Genomic DNA, 15004 nt, shown 5'->3' on the forward strand with positions numbered 1-15004 from the left:
TTTTGATGACGTCATGATCAAATTGAGGGACAATGGTGACATGAAATCAAATCTACAACTCATACTCTATCGATATATGAAAAAAAAAATTGGGGTCAACGGACTATTTAAAGAGCTACAGTGAATTTTCAATAGACATGTTTTTGCCCATATATGGCCTGTAGTGAGAGCTCGCGCGCACACGTGCTGCAAACTTTAACGGGTGATAATTTCGTTATTACTTGTCGTAGAAGGTTGATCAAGGTATCAAATTGTTCAGAATTATATTATCGGTGCATTGATATAAAAAAAATTGGCGATTCTATGTTGGAAGATGCAATTACGCGCGAAAACGCGCGCGCATGTGCGTGCGCGCGTTTTTTGCAAAATGCTTAAAATGGCCTGAAACGTATGGAAAATTAATTTGGAACGAATTTGAGCATTTTAAAATTTTAATGCGCGCGTACGTGCGCGTCGAGGTGCGCGCGCGGAATTTGATGAAATTTTTAGTTGACCGTTGACCTGAAGTTGATGTATACCAAATATAGTTGATTTTTGATGACTCGTTATCGAGATATGATAATGACCTGATTTTTACAAAATGGCGCCTGGATGACGTCACGATGACCTAATGACCTTGAAAAAGTTAATTTTGCTAGAAATCATATGGCTTGATGACTGACAGAAATTTGAAGGAAATTGATCATGTCAATTTCGAATGAACGTGTGTACAAAAAAGTGTACGGAAGAAATAAAAATAAACTAGATTTTAATTCGTCATGCGGACGAATTAGGTGGTCTGTCCTTATTCTCGCCAACATGATCACTATTAACATGTTCAAGCAGATCAATATGATCTTCATGATGACAACGGAATGTTCATTATGGATGGAATACTTGTGAAAGACGGGAGATGAAAAAGCACTGTGAAAAGGGTCTCTTTGATATATGAAAATACATGTGATATGAAAATAGTAATTATAATCTGTTTAATCTTGCTTAATTAGGTGGTCTGTCAACGACAGATCACCTATTGATTTCGCCAGAATTTTCTTTCTTTATTCTTCTTTATTTATTAGGTGGTCTGTCTATGACAGATCACCTATTGATTTCGCTAGAATTTTCTTTCTTTATTTATTCTTTATTTATTTATTTTTATTTCTTCCGTACACTTTTTTGTACACACGTTCACTCGAAATCGACATGGTCAATTTCCTTCAAATTTCTGTCAGTCATCAAGCCCTATGATTTCAAGTTAAATCAACTTTTTCAAGGTCATTAGGTCATCATGACGTCATCCAGGCGCCATTTTGTAAAAATCAGGTCATTATCATATCTCGATAACGAGTCATCAAAAATCAACTATATTTGGTATACATCAATTTCAGGTCAACGGTCAACGAAAAATTTCATCAAATTCCGCGCGCGCACCTCGACGCGCACGTACGCGCGCATTAAAATTTTAAAATGCTCAAATTCGTTCCAAATTAATTTTCCATACGTTTCAGGCCATTTTAAGCATTTTGCAAAAAAACGCGCGCACGCACATGCGCGCGCGTTTTCGCGCGTAATTGCATCTTCCAACATAGAATCGCCAAATTTTTTCTGTCATCATATTTGGCACATTTTTTCAAGCATTTTGATACCTTGATCAACCTTCTACGACAAGTAATAACGAAATTATCACCCGTTAAACTTTGCAGCACGTGTGCGCGCGAGCTCTCACTACAGGCCATATATGGGCAAAAACATGTCTATTGAAAATTCACTCTAGCTCTTTAAAGAGTCCGTTGACCCCCATTTTTTTTTCAGATATCGATAGAGTATGAGTTGTAGATATGATATCATGTCACCATTGTCCCTCAATTTGATCATGACGTCATCAAAATTGCGCCTAAACTGAAAATTTCATTTTTTCAAAAATGACGTCATCAAATTTATGCAAATTTGATCATAACTCCGTGAATATTGATCATTTTTCGCCCAGATTTCGATATGTTGTAGTTTAGAATGTACTCTTTTTCGTTAGTTCACATGAATTTTCATTTTGAAAAACGCATCATGGTGTAAAATTGCGATGAAAAGAGGCATGTCATTTTTCCTCATTTTACGTGTAATCTCTATGGGACATGACTTTTTCTCAAAACTAGATTCTACATTCCTCTATTTCGTGAGCTATATCTCCATTTTTTCTTGTTAGTTATCCCTGAGCTTTTGGTATGATGTAGCTGAGATTCTAAGCTTTCGGAAGTGTGCCCTCCATTTTTCGATCAGATGCCAGGATCATGCCCGTTTTTCGCTTGCAAAATTGGATTTGTAATTCTCAAATTTGCTTACGTGTAATCTCTATGGGAACGTGTAATCTCTATGGGGAATATCGTGGCTCAATGGATAACGCACTTGACTTGAGTTCTCGGGGGCGCAGGTTCGAGTCCTGGGGGTGAACAAGATGATTTTTTTTTTCATTAGGTGGTCTGTCGATGACAGATCACCTATTGATTTCGCCAGAATTTTCTTTCTTTATTTATTCTTTATTAGGTGGTCTGTCAACGACAGATCACCTATTGATTTCGCTAGAATTTTCTTTCTTTATTTATTCTTTATTTATTAGGTGGTCTGTCAACGACAGATCACCTATTGATTTCGCTAGAATTTTCTTTCTTTATTTATTCTTTATTAGGTGGTCTGTCAACGACAGATCACCTATTGATTTCGCTAGAATTTTCTTTCTTTATTTATTTATTCTTTATTAGGTGGTCTGTCTATGACAGATCACCTATTGATTTTGCCAGAATTTTCTTTCTTTATTTATTTATTTCTTTATTCTTTATTAGGTGGTCTGTCAACGACAGATCACCTATTGATTTCGCTAGAATTTTCTTTCTTTATTTATTTATTCTTTATTAGGTGGTCTGTCAACGACAGATCACCTATTGATTTCGCCAGAATTTTCTTTCTTTATTTATTCTTTATTTATTAGGTGGTCTGTCAACGACAGATCACCTATTGATTTCGCCAGAATTTTCTTTCTTTATTTCTTTATTCTTTATTAGGTGGTCTGTCAACGACAGATCACCTATTGATTTCGCCAGAATTTTCTTTCTTTATTTATTCTTTATTAGGTGGTCTGTCTATGACAGATTACCTATTGATTTCGCCAGAATTTTCTTTCTTTATTTATTAGGTGGTCTGTCTTTGACAGATCACCTCTTGATTTTGCCAGAATTTTCTTTCTTTATTTATTTATTTCTTTATTCTTTATTAGGTGGTCTGTCAACGACAGATCACCTATTGATTTCGCTAGAATTTTCTTTCTTTATTCTTTATTTATTTATTCTTTATTTCTTTATTAGGTGGTCTGTCAACGACAGATCACCTATTGATTTCGCTAGAATTTTCTTTCTTTATTTATTCTTTATTCTTTATTTATTTATTTTTATTTCTTCCGTACACTTTTTTGTACACACGTTCACTCGAAATCGACATGGTCAATTTCCTTCAAATTTCTGTCAGTCATCAAGCTCTATGATTTCAAGTAAAATCAACTTTTTCAAGGTCATCAGGTCATGATGACGTCATCCAGGCGCCATTTTGTAAAATCACATTGTCGATCATATCTCCATTATCAATTATCAAAAATCAATCAAATTAACATCACATCAACTTCAGGTCAAGGGTCAACAGGTCATGTCATCAAAGGTCACCTGGAGGTCACGACGCGCGCGTACGCGCTCGTCAAATTTTAAAAATGCTCAAAATCACTTTTTGACCAAAGTAAAGTACGTTTCAGGTCATTTTAAGCATTTCAAAAATTGGCGCTCGCACACGTATGCGCGCGCGTTTCCGCGCGTAACGCCTCCAACGCAACGCAGAAACGACGTTTTTTTATATCATTGCATTGATAATATAATTCTGAGCAATTTGATACCTTGATCAACCTTCTACGACCATTAATAACGAAATTAACACCCGTTAAAGTTTGCAGCACGTGTGCGCGCGAGCTCTTACTATAGGCCATATATGGGCAAAAACATGCCTATTAAAAATTCCCTGTAGTTCTTTAAATAGTCTGTTGACCCCCAATTTTTTTCATATATCAATAGAGTATGAGTTGTAGATTTGATTCCATGTCACCATTATCCCTCAATTCGATCATGACATCATCAAAATGGCGTCGGAAGTTAAAATATCCATTTTCCTTGTTATGACGTCATAACAATTATGCAAATTAGGCTCTAACTCCGTGAATATTGGTCAATTTTCGCCCATTTTTCGATATGTTGTAGCTTAAGTCTTACTCTTTCTGAATTATTGCCTTTAATTTTCATTTTAATAAACGGATCATCCTCAAAAATTGCAAATAATAAAGACATGTCATTTTTCCTCATTTTGCATGTAATCTCTATGGGACATGACTTTTTCTCAAAACTAGATTCGACATCCCTCTATTTCGTGAGCCATATCTCCATTTCTTCTTGTCAGTTTTTCCTGAGCTTTTAGTATGTTGTAGCTGAGATTCTAAGCTTTCGAAAATGTCAACCTATTTTTTCGATCAGATGCCGGGATCATGCCCGTATTTCACTTGCAAAATTGGATTGGATATTCTCGTATTTTCCTTACGTGTAAAGTCTATGGGAAATATTTTAGCTCAATTCTTTCTTCTTTATTAGGTGGTCTGTCAACGACAGATCACCTATTGATTTCGCTAGAATTTTCTTTCTTTATTTATTCTTTATTCTTTATTTATTAGGTGGTCTGTCAACGACAGATCACCTATTGATTTCGCCAGAATTTTCTTTCTTTATTATTCTTTATTCTTTATTAGGTGGTCTGTCTATGACAGATCACCTATTGATTTTGCCAGAATTTTCTTTCTTTATTTATTTATTTCTTTATTCTTTATTTATTAGGTGGTCTGTCAACGACAGATCACCTATTGATTTCGCCAGAATTTTCTTTCTTTATTTATTTATTTATTTATTTATTTTTATTTCTTCCGTACACTTTTTTGTACACACGTTCACTCGAAATCGACATAGTCAATTTCCTTCAAATTTCTGTCAGTCATCAAGCCGTATGATTTCAAGTAAAATCAACTTTTTCAAGGTCATCACGTCATGATGACGTCATCCAGGCGCCATTTTGTAAAATCACATTGTCGATCATATCTCCATTATCAATTATCAAAAATCAATCAAATTAACATCACATCAACTTCAGGTCAAGGGTCAACAGGTCATGTCATCAAAGGTCACCTGGAGGTCACGACGCGCGCGTACGCGCTCGTCAAAAATTTAAAATGCTCAAAATCACTTTTTGACTAAAGTAAAGTACGTTTCAGGTCATTTTAAGCATTTCAAAAATTTGCGCACGCACAGGTATGCGCGCGCGTTTCCGCGCGTAACGCCTTCAAAGCAACGCAGAAACGCCGTTTTTTTTATATCGTTGCATTGATAATATAATTCTGAGCAATTTGATACCTTGATCAACCTTCTACGACCATTAATAACGAAATTAACACCCGTTAAACTTTGCAGCACGTGTGCGCGCGAGCTCTTACTATAGGCCATATATGGGCAAAAACATGCCTATTAAAAATTCACTGTAGCTCTTTAAATAGTCCGTTGACCCCCAATTTTTTTTCATATATCGATAGAGTATGAGTTGTAAATTTGATTTCATGTCACCATTGTCCCTCAATTTGATCATGACGTCATCAAAATTGCGCCTAAACTGAAAATTTCATTTTTTCAAAAATGACGTCATCAAATTTATGCAAATTTGATCATAACTCCGTGAATATTGATCATTTGTCGCCCAGATTTCGATATGTTGTAGTTTAGAATGTACTCTTTCTCGTTAGTAGACATGAATTTTCATTTTGAAAAACGCATCATGGTGTAAAATTGCGATGAAAAGAGGCATGTCATTTTTCCTCATTTTACGTGTAATCTCTATGGGACATGACTTTTTCTCAAAACTAGATTCTACATTCCTCTATTTCGTGAGCTATATCTCCATTTTTTCTTGTTAGTTATCCCTGAGCTTTTGGTATGATGTAGCTGAGATTCTAAGCTTTCGGAAGTGTGCCCTCCATTTTTCGATCAGATGTCAGGATCATGCCCGTTTTTCGCTTGCAAAATTGGATTTGTAATTCTCAAATTTGCTTACGTGTAATCTCTATGGGAACGTGTAATCTCTATGGGGAATATCGTGGCTCAATGGATAACGCACTTGACTTGAGTTCTCGGGGGCGCAGGTTCGAGTCCTGGGGGTGAATAATGATTTTTTTTTTTTTTTTTTTTTTTAATACCTCGTACATGATCCTTTATGATAATTAAAAGGTATGAAAGTTAAAATTTAGCCAGATTAAACAGATTATAATTACTTTTTTCATATCACATGTATTTTCATATATCAAAGAGACCCTTTTCACAGTGCTTTATCATCTCCCGTCTTTCATAAGTATTCCATCCATAATGAACATTCCGTTGTCATCATGAAGATCATATTGATCTGCTTGAACATGGTAATATTGATCATGATGGCGAGAATAAGGACAGACCACCTAATTCGTCCGCATGACGAATTAAAATCTAGTTTATTTTTATTTCTTCCGTACACTTTTTTGTACACACGTTCACTCGAAATCGACAAAGTCAATTTCCTTCAAATTTCTGTCAGTCATCAAGCCTTATGATTTCTAGTAAAATCAACTTTTTCAAGGTCATCAGGTCATGATGACGTCATCCAGGCGCCATTTTGTAAAATCACATTGTCGATCATATCTCCATTATCAATTATCAAAAATCAATCAAATTAACATCACATCAACTTCAGGTCAAGGGTCAACAAGTCATGTCATCAAAGGTCACCTGGAGGTCACGACGCGCACGTACGCGCTCGTCAAATTTTTAAAATGCTCAAAATCACTTTTTGACCAAAGTTAAGTACGTTTCAGGTCATTTTAAGCATTTCAAAAATTTGCGCGCGCACACGTATGCGCGCGCGTTTCCGCGCGTAACGCCTTCAACGCAACGCAGAAACGCCGTTTTTTTTATATCATTGCATTGATAATATAATTCTGAGCAATTTGATACCTTGATCAACCTTCTAAGACCATTAATAACGAAATTAACACCCGTTAAAGTTTGCAGCACGTGTGCGCGCGAGCTCTTACTATAGGCCATATATGGGCAAAAACATGCCTATTAAAAATTCACTGTAGCTCTTTAAATAGTCCGTTGACCCCCAATTTTTTTTCATATATCGATAGAGTATGAGTTGTAGATTTGATTTCATGTCACCATTGTCCCTCAATTTGATCATGACGTCATCAAAACTGCGCCTAAATTGAAAATTTCATTTTTCAAAAATGACGTCATCAAATTTATGCAAATTTGATCATAACTCCGTGAATATTGATCATCTTTTGCCCAGATTTCGATATATGGTGGTTTAGAATGTACTCTTTCTCGTCAGTTAACATGAATTTTCATTTTGAAAAACGCATCATGGTGTAAAATTGCGATGAAAAGAGGCATGTCATTTTTCCTCATTTTACGTGTAATCTCTATGGGACATGACTTTTTCTCAAAACTAGATTCTACATTCCTCTATTTCGTGAGCTATATCTCCATTTTTTCTTGTTAGTTATCCCTGAGCTTTTGGTATAATGTAGCTGAGATTCTAAGCTTTCGGACGTGTGCCCTCCATTTTTCGATCAGATGCCAGGATCATGCCCGTTTATCGCTTGCAAAATTGGATTTGTAATTCTCAAATTTGCTTACGTGTAATCTCTATGGTAACGTGTAAGCTCTATGGGGAATATCGTGGCTCAATGGATAACGCACTTGACTTGAGTTCTCGGGGGCGCAGGTTCGAGTCCTGGGGGTGAACAAGGTGATTTTTTTTCATTTTTTTTTCTTTTTACCACCTCGTACATGATCCTTTATGGTATTTAAAAGGTATGAAAGTTAAAATTAAGCAAGATTAAACAGATTGTAATTACTATTTTCATATCACATTTATTTTCATATATCAAAGAGACCCTTTTCACAGTTCTTTATCATCTCCCGACTTTCACAAGTATTCCATCCATAATGAACATTCCGTTGTCATCATGAAGATCATATTGATCTGCTTGAACATGGTAATAGTGATCATGTTGGCGAGAATAATGACAGACCACCTAATTCGTCCGCATGACGAATTAAAATCTAGTTTATTTTTATTTCTTCCGTACACTTTTTTGTACACACGTTCATTCGAAATCGACATGGTCAATTTCCTTCAAATTTCTGTCAGTTATCAAGCCCTATAATTTCAAGTAAAATGAACTTTTTCAAGGTCATCAGGTCATGATGACGTCATCCAGGCGCCATTTTGTAAAATCACATTGTCGATCATATCTCCATTATCAATTATCAAAAATCAATCAAATTAATATCACATCAACTTCAGGTCAAGGGTCAACAAGTCATGTCATCAAAGGTCACCTGGAGGTCACGACGCGCGCGTACGCGCGCGTCAAATTTTTAAAATGCTCAAAATCACTTTTTGACCAAAGTAAAGTACGTTTCAGGTCATTTCAAGCATTTCAAAAATTTGCGCGCGCACACGTATGCGCGCGCGTTTCCGCGCGTAACGCCTTCAACGCAACGCAGAAACGCAGTTTTTTTTTATATCATTGCATTGATAATATAATTCTGAACAATTTGATACCTTGATCAACCTTCTACGACAAGTAATAACGAAATTATCACCCGTTAAACTTTGCAGCACGTGTGCGCGCGAGCTCTCACTACAGACCATATATGGGCAAAAACATGTCTATTGAAAATTCACTGTAGCTCTTTAAAAAGTCCGTTGACCCCAATTTTTTTTTCATATATCGATAGAGTATAAGTTGTAGATTTGATTTCATGTCACCATTGTCCCTCAATTTGATCATGACGTCATCAAAATTGCGCCTAAACTGAAAATTTCATTTTTTCAAAAATGACGTCATCAAATTTATGCAAATTTGATCATAACTCCGTGAATATTGATCATTTTTCGCCCAGATTTCGATATGTTGTAGTTTAGAATGTATTCTTTCTCGTCAATCAACATAAATTTTCATTTTGAAAAACGCATCATGGTGTAAAATTGCGATGAAAAGAGGCATGTCATTTTTCCTCATTTTACGTGTAATCTCTATGGGACATGACTTTTTCTCAAAACTAGATTCTACATTCCTTTATTTCGTGAGCTATATCTCCATTTTTTCTTGTTAGTTATCCCTGAGCTTTTGGTATGATGTAGCTGAGATTCTAAGCTTTCGGAAATATGCCCTCCTTTTTTCAAAGTCATTAGGTCATCGTGACTTCATCCAGGCGCCATTTTGTAAAAATCAGGTCATTATCATATCTCGATAACGAGTCATCAAAAATCAACTATATTTGGTATACATCAACTTCAGGTCAACGGTCAACTAAAAAATTCATCAAATTCCGCGCGCGCACCTCGACGCGCACGTACGCGCGCATTAAAATTTTAAAATGCTCAAATTAGTTCCAAATTAATTTTCCATACGTTTTAGGCGATTTTAAGCATTTTCAAAAAAAAACGCGCACGCACATGCGCGCGCGTTTTCGCGCGTAATTGCATCTTCCAACATAGAATCGCCAATTTTTTTTATATCAATGCACCGATAATATAATTCTGAACAATTTGATACCTTGATCAACCTTCTACGACAAGTAATAACGAAATTATCACCCGTTAAACTTTGCAGCACGTGTGCGCGCGAGCTCTCACTACAGGCCATATATGGCCAAAAAAAAGGGGCAATCGAAAATTCACTATACCTCTTTAAATAGTCCGTTGACCCCATTTTTTTTTCATATATCGATAGAGTATGACTTGTAGATTTGATTTCATGTCACCATTGTCCCTCAATTTGATCATGACGTCATCAAAATTGCGCCTAAACTGAAAATTTCATTTTTTCAAAAATGACGTCATCAAATTTATGCAAATTTGATCATAACCCCGTGAATATTGATCATTTTTCGCCCAGATTTCGATATGTTGTAGTTTAGAATGTACTCTTTCTCTTCAGCCAACATAAATTTTCATTTTGAAAAACGCATCATGGTGTAAAATTGCGTTGAAAAGAGGCATGTCATTTTTCCTCATTTTACGTGTAATCTCTATGGGACATGACTTTTTCTCAAAACTAGATTCTACATTCCTCTATTTCGTGAGCTATATCTCCATTTTTTCTTGTTATTTATCCCTGAGCTTTTGGTATGATGTAGCTGAGATTCTAACCTTTCGAAAGTGTTGACCTTTTTTTCGATCAGATGCCAGGATCATGCCCGTTTTTCGCTTGCAAAATTGCATTTGTAATTCTCAAATTTGCTTCCGTGTAATCTCTATGGGAACGTGTAATCTCTATGGGGAATATCGTGGCTCAATGGATAACGCACTTGACTTGAGTTCTCGGGGGCGCAGGTTCGAGTCCTGGGGGTGAACAAGATGATTTTTTTTTTCTTTTTTTTTCTTTTTACCACCTCGTACATGATCCTTTATGATAATTAAAAGGTATGAAAGTTAAAATTTAGCAAGATTAAACAGATTATAATTACTTTTTTCATATCACATGTATTTTCATATATCAAAGAGACACTTTTCACTGTGTTTTATCATCTCCCGACTTTCACAAGTATTCCATCCATAATGAACATTCCGTTGTCATCATGAAGATCATATTGATCTGCTTGAACATGGTAATAGTGATCATGATGGCGAGAATAAGGACAGACCACCTAATTCGTCCGCATGACGAATTAAAATCTAGTTTTAATTTTCATACCTTTTAAATACCATAAAGGATCATGTACGAGGTGGTAAAAAGAAAAAAAAAATGAAAAAAAAATCACCTTGCTCACCCCCACGACTCGAACCTGCGCCCCCGAGAACTCAAGTCAAGTGCGTTATCCATTGAGCCACGATATTCCCCATAGAGATTACACGTTCCCATAGAGATTACACGTAAGCAAATTTGAGAATTACAAATCCAATTTTGCAAGCGAAAAACGGGCATGATCCTGGCATCTGATCGAAAAATAGAGGGCACACTACCGAAAGCTTAGAATCTCAGCTACATCATACCAAAAGCTCAGGGATAACTAACAAGAAAAAATGGAGATATAGCTCACGAAATAGAGGAATGTAGAATCTAGTTTTGAGAAAAAGTCATGTCCCATAGAGATTACACGTAAAATGAGGAAAAATGACATGCCTCTTTTCATCGCAATTTTACACCATGATGCGTTTTTCAAAATGAAAATTCATGTTTACTGACGAGAAAAAATACATTCTAAACTACAACATATCGAAATCTGGGCGAAAAATGATTAATATTCACGGAGTTATGATCAAATTTGCATAAATTTGATGACGTCATTTTTGAAAAAATGAAATTTTCAGTTTAGGCGCAATTTTGATGACGTCATGATCAAATTGAGGGACAATGGTGACATGAAATCAAATCTACAACTTATACTCTATCGATATATGAAAAAAAATTGGGGGTCAACGGACTATTTAAAGAGCTACAGTGAATTTTTAATAGGCATGTTTTTTCCCATATATGGCCTATAGTAAGAGCTCGCGCGCACACGTGCTGCAAACTTTAACGGGTGTTAATTTCGTTATTAATGGTCGTAGAAGGTTGATCAAGGTATCAAATTGCTCAGAATTATATTATCAATGCAATGATATAGAAAAAACGGCGTTTCTGCGTTGCGTTGAAGGCGTTACGCGCGGAAACGCGCGCGCATACGTGTGCGCGCGCAAATTTTTGAAATGCTTAAAATGACCTAAAACGTACTTTACTCAGGTCAAAAAGTGATTTTGAGCATTTTAAATTTTTGACGAGCGCGTACGCGCGCGTCGTGACCTCCAGGTGACCTTTGATGACATGACCTGTTGACCCTTGACCTGAAGTTGATGTGATGTTAATTTGATTGATTTTTGATAATTGATAATGGAGATATGATCGACAATGTGATTTTACAAAATGGCGTCTGGATGACGTCACGATGACCTAATGACCTTGAAAAAGTTAATTTTACTAGAAATCATAGAGCTTGATGACTGACAGAAATTTGAAGGAAATTGACCATGTCGATTTCGAATGAACGCGTGTACAAAAAAGTGTACGGAAGAAATAAAAATAAACTAGATTTTAATTCGTCATGCGGACGAATTAGGTGGTCTGTCCTTATTCTCGCCATCATGATCACTATTACCATGTTCAAGCAGATCAATATGATCTTCATGATGACAACGGAATGTTCATTATGGATGGAATACTTGTGAAAGACGGGAGATGATAAAGCACTGTGAAAAGGGTCTCTTTGATATATGAAAATACATGTGATATGAAAAAATTAATTATAATCTGTTTAATCTTGCTAAATTTTAACTTTCATACCTTTTAATTATCATAAAGGATCATGTACGAGGTGGTAAAAAGAAAAAAAAATGAAAAAAAAAATCATCTTGTTCACCCCCAGGACTCGAACCTGCGCCCCCGAGAACTCAAGTCAAGTGCGTTATCCATTGAGCCACGATATTCCCCATAGAGATTACACGTTCCCATAGAGATTACACGTAAGCAAATTTGAGAATTACAAATCCAATTTTGCAAGCGAAAAACGGGCATGATCCTGGCATCTGATCGAAGAATTGAGGGCACACTTCCGAAAGCTTAGAATCTCAGCTACATCATACCAAAAGCTCAGGAATAACTAACAAGAAAAAATTGAGATATAGCTCACGAAATAGAAGGAATGTAGAATCTAGTTTTGAGAAAAAGTCATGTCCCATAGAGATTACACGTAAAATGAGGAAAAATGACATGCCTCTTTTCATCGCAATTTTACAACATGATGCGTTTTTCAAATGAAAATTCATGGTAACTGACGAGAAAGAGTACATTCTAAACTACAACTTATCGAAATCTAGGCGACAAATGATCAATATTCACGGAGTTATGATCAAATTTGCATAAATTTGATGACGTCATTTTTGAAAAAATGAAATTTTAAGTTTAGGCGCAATTTTGATGACGTCATGATCAAATTGAGGGACAATGGTGACATGAAATCAAATCTACAACTCATACTCTATCGATATATGAAAAAAAAAATGGGGGTCAACTCACTATTCAAAGAGCTACAGTGAATTTTCAATAGACATGTTTTTGCCCATATATGGCCTGTAGTGAGAGCTCGCGCGCACACGTGCTGCAAAGTTTAACGGGTGATAATTTCGTTATTACTTGTCGTAGAAGGTTGATCAAGTTATCAAATTGCTCAGAATTATATTATCAATGCAATGATATAAAAAAAACGGCGTTTCTGTGTTGCGTTGAAGGCGTTACGCGCGGAAACGCGCGCGCATACCTGTGCGTGCGCAAATTTTTGAAATGCTTAAAATGACCTGAAACGTACTTTACTTTGGTCAAAAAGTGATTTTGAGCATTTTCAAAATTTGACGAGCGCGTACGCACGCGTCGTGACCTCCAGGTGACCTTTGATGACATGACTTGTTGACCCTTGACCTGAAGTTGATGTGATGTTAATTTGATTGATTTTTGATAATTGATAATGGAGATATGATCGACAATGTGATTTTACAAAATGGCGCCTGGATGACGTCATCATGACCTGATGACCTTGAAAAAATTGATTTTACTTGAAATCATAGGGCTTGATCACTGACAGAAATTTGAAGGAAATTGACCATGTCGATTTCGAGTGAACGTGTGTACAAAAAAGTGTACGGAAGAAATAAAAATAAACTAGATTTTAATTCGTCATGCGGACGAATTAGGTGGTCTGTCCTTATTCTCGCCATCATGATCACTATTACCATGTTCAAGCAGATCAATATGATCTTCATGATGACAACGGAATGTTCATTATGGATGGAATACTTGTGAAAGACGGGAGATGATAAAGCACTGTGAAAAGGGTCTCTTTGATATATGAAAATACATGTGATATGAAAAAAGTAATTATAATCTGTTTAATCTTGCTAAATTTTAACTTTCATACCTTTTACTTATCATAATGGATCATGTACGAGGTGGTAAAAAGAAAATAAAAATGAAAAAAAAAATCATCTTGTTCACCCCCAGGACTCGAACCTGCGCCCCCGAGAACTCAAGTCAAGTGCGTTATCCATTGAGCCACGATATTCCCCATAGAGATTACACGTTCCCATAGAGATTACACGTAAGCAACTTTGAGAATTACAAATCCAATTTTGCAAGCGAAAAACGGGCATGATCCTGGCATCTGATCGAAAAATGGAGGGCACACTTCCGAAAGCTTAGAATCTCAGCTACATCATACCAAAAGCTCGGGGAAAACTAGCAAGAAAAAATGGAGATATAGCTCACGAAATAGAGGAATGTAGAATCTAGTTTTGAGAAAAAGTCATGTCCCATAGAGATTACACGTAAAATGAGGAAAAATGACATGCCTCTTTTCAACGCAATTTTACACCATGATGCGTTTTTCAAAATGAAAATTTATGTTCACTGACGAGAAAGAGTACATTCTAAACTACAACATATCGAAATCTGGGCGAAAAATGATCAATATTCACGGAGTTATGATCAAATTTGCATAAATTTGATGACGTCATTTTTGTAAAAATGAAATTTTCAGTTTAGGCGCAATTTTGATGACGTCATGATCAAATTGAGGGACAATGGTGACATGAAATCAAATCTACAACTTATACTCTATCGATATATGAAAAAAAAATTGGGGTCAACGGACTTTTTAAAGAGCTACAGTGAATTTTCAATAGACATGTTTTTGCCCATATATGGTCTGTAGTGAGAGCTCGCGCGCACACGTGCTGCAAAGTTTAACGGGTGATAATTTCGTTATTACTTGTCGTAGAAGGTTGATCAAGGTATCAAATTGTTCAGAATTATATTATCAATGCAATGATA

This window comes from Lytechinus pictus, chromosome 11 (assembly GCF_037042905.1).
Source record: "Lytechinus pictus isolate F3 Inbred chromosome 11, Lp3.0, whole genome shotgun sequence".
In the NCBI taxonomy this organism is placed as follows: Eukaryota; Metazoa; Echinodermata; class Echinoidea; order Temnopleuroida; family Toxopneustidae; genus Lytechinus; species Lytechinus pictus.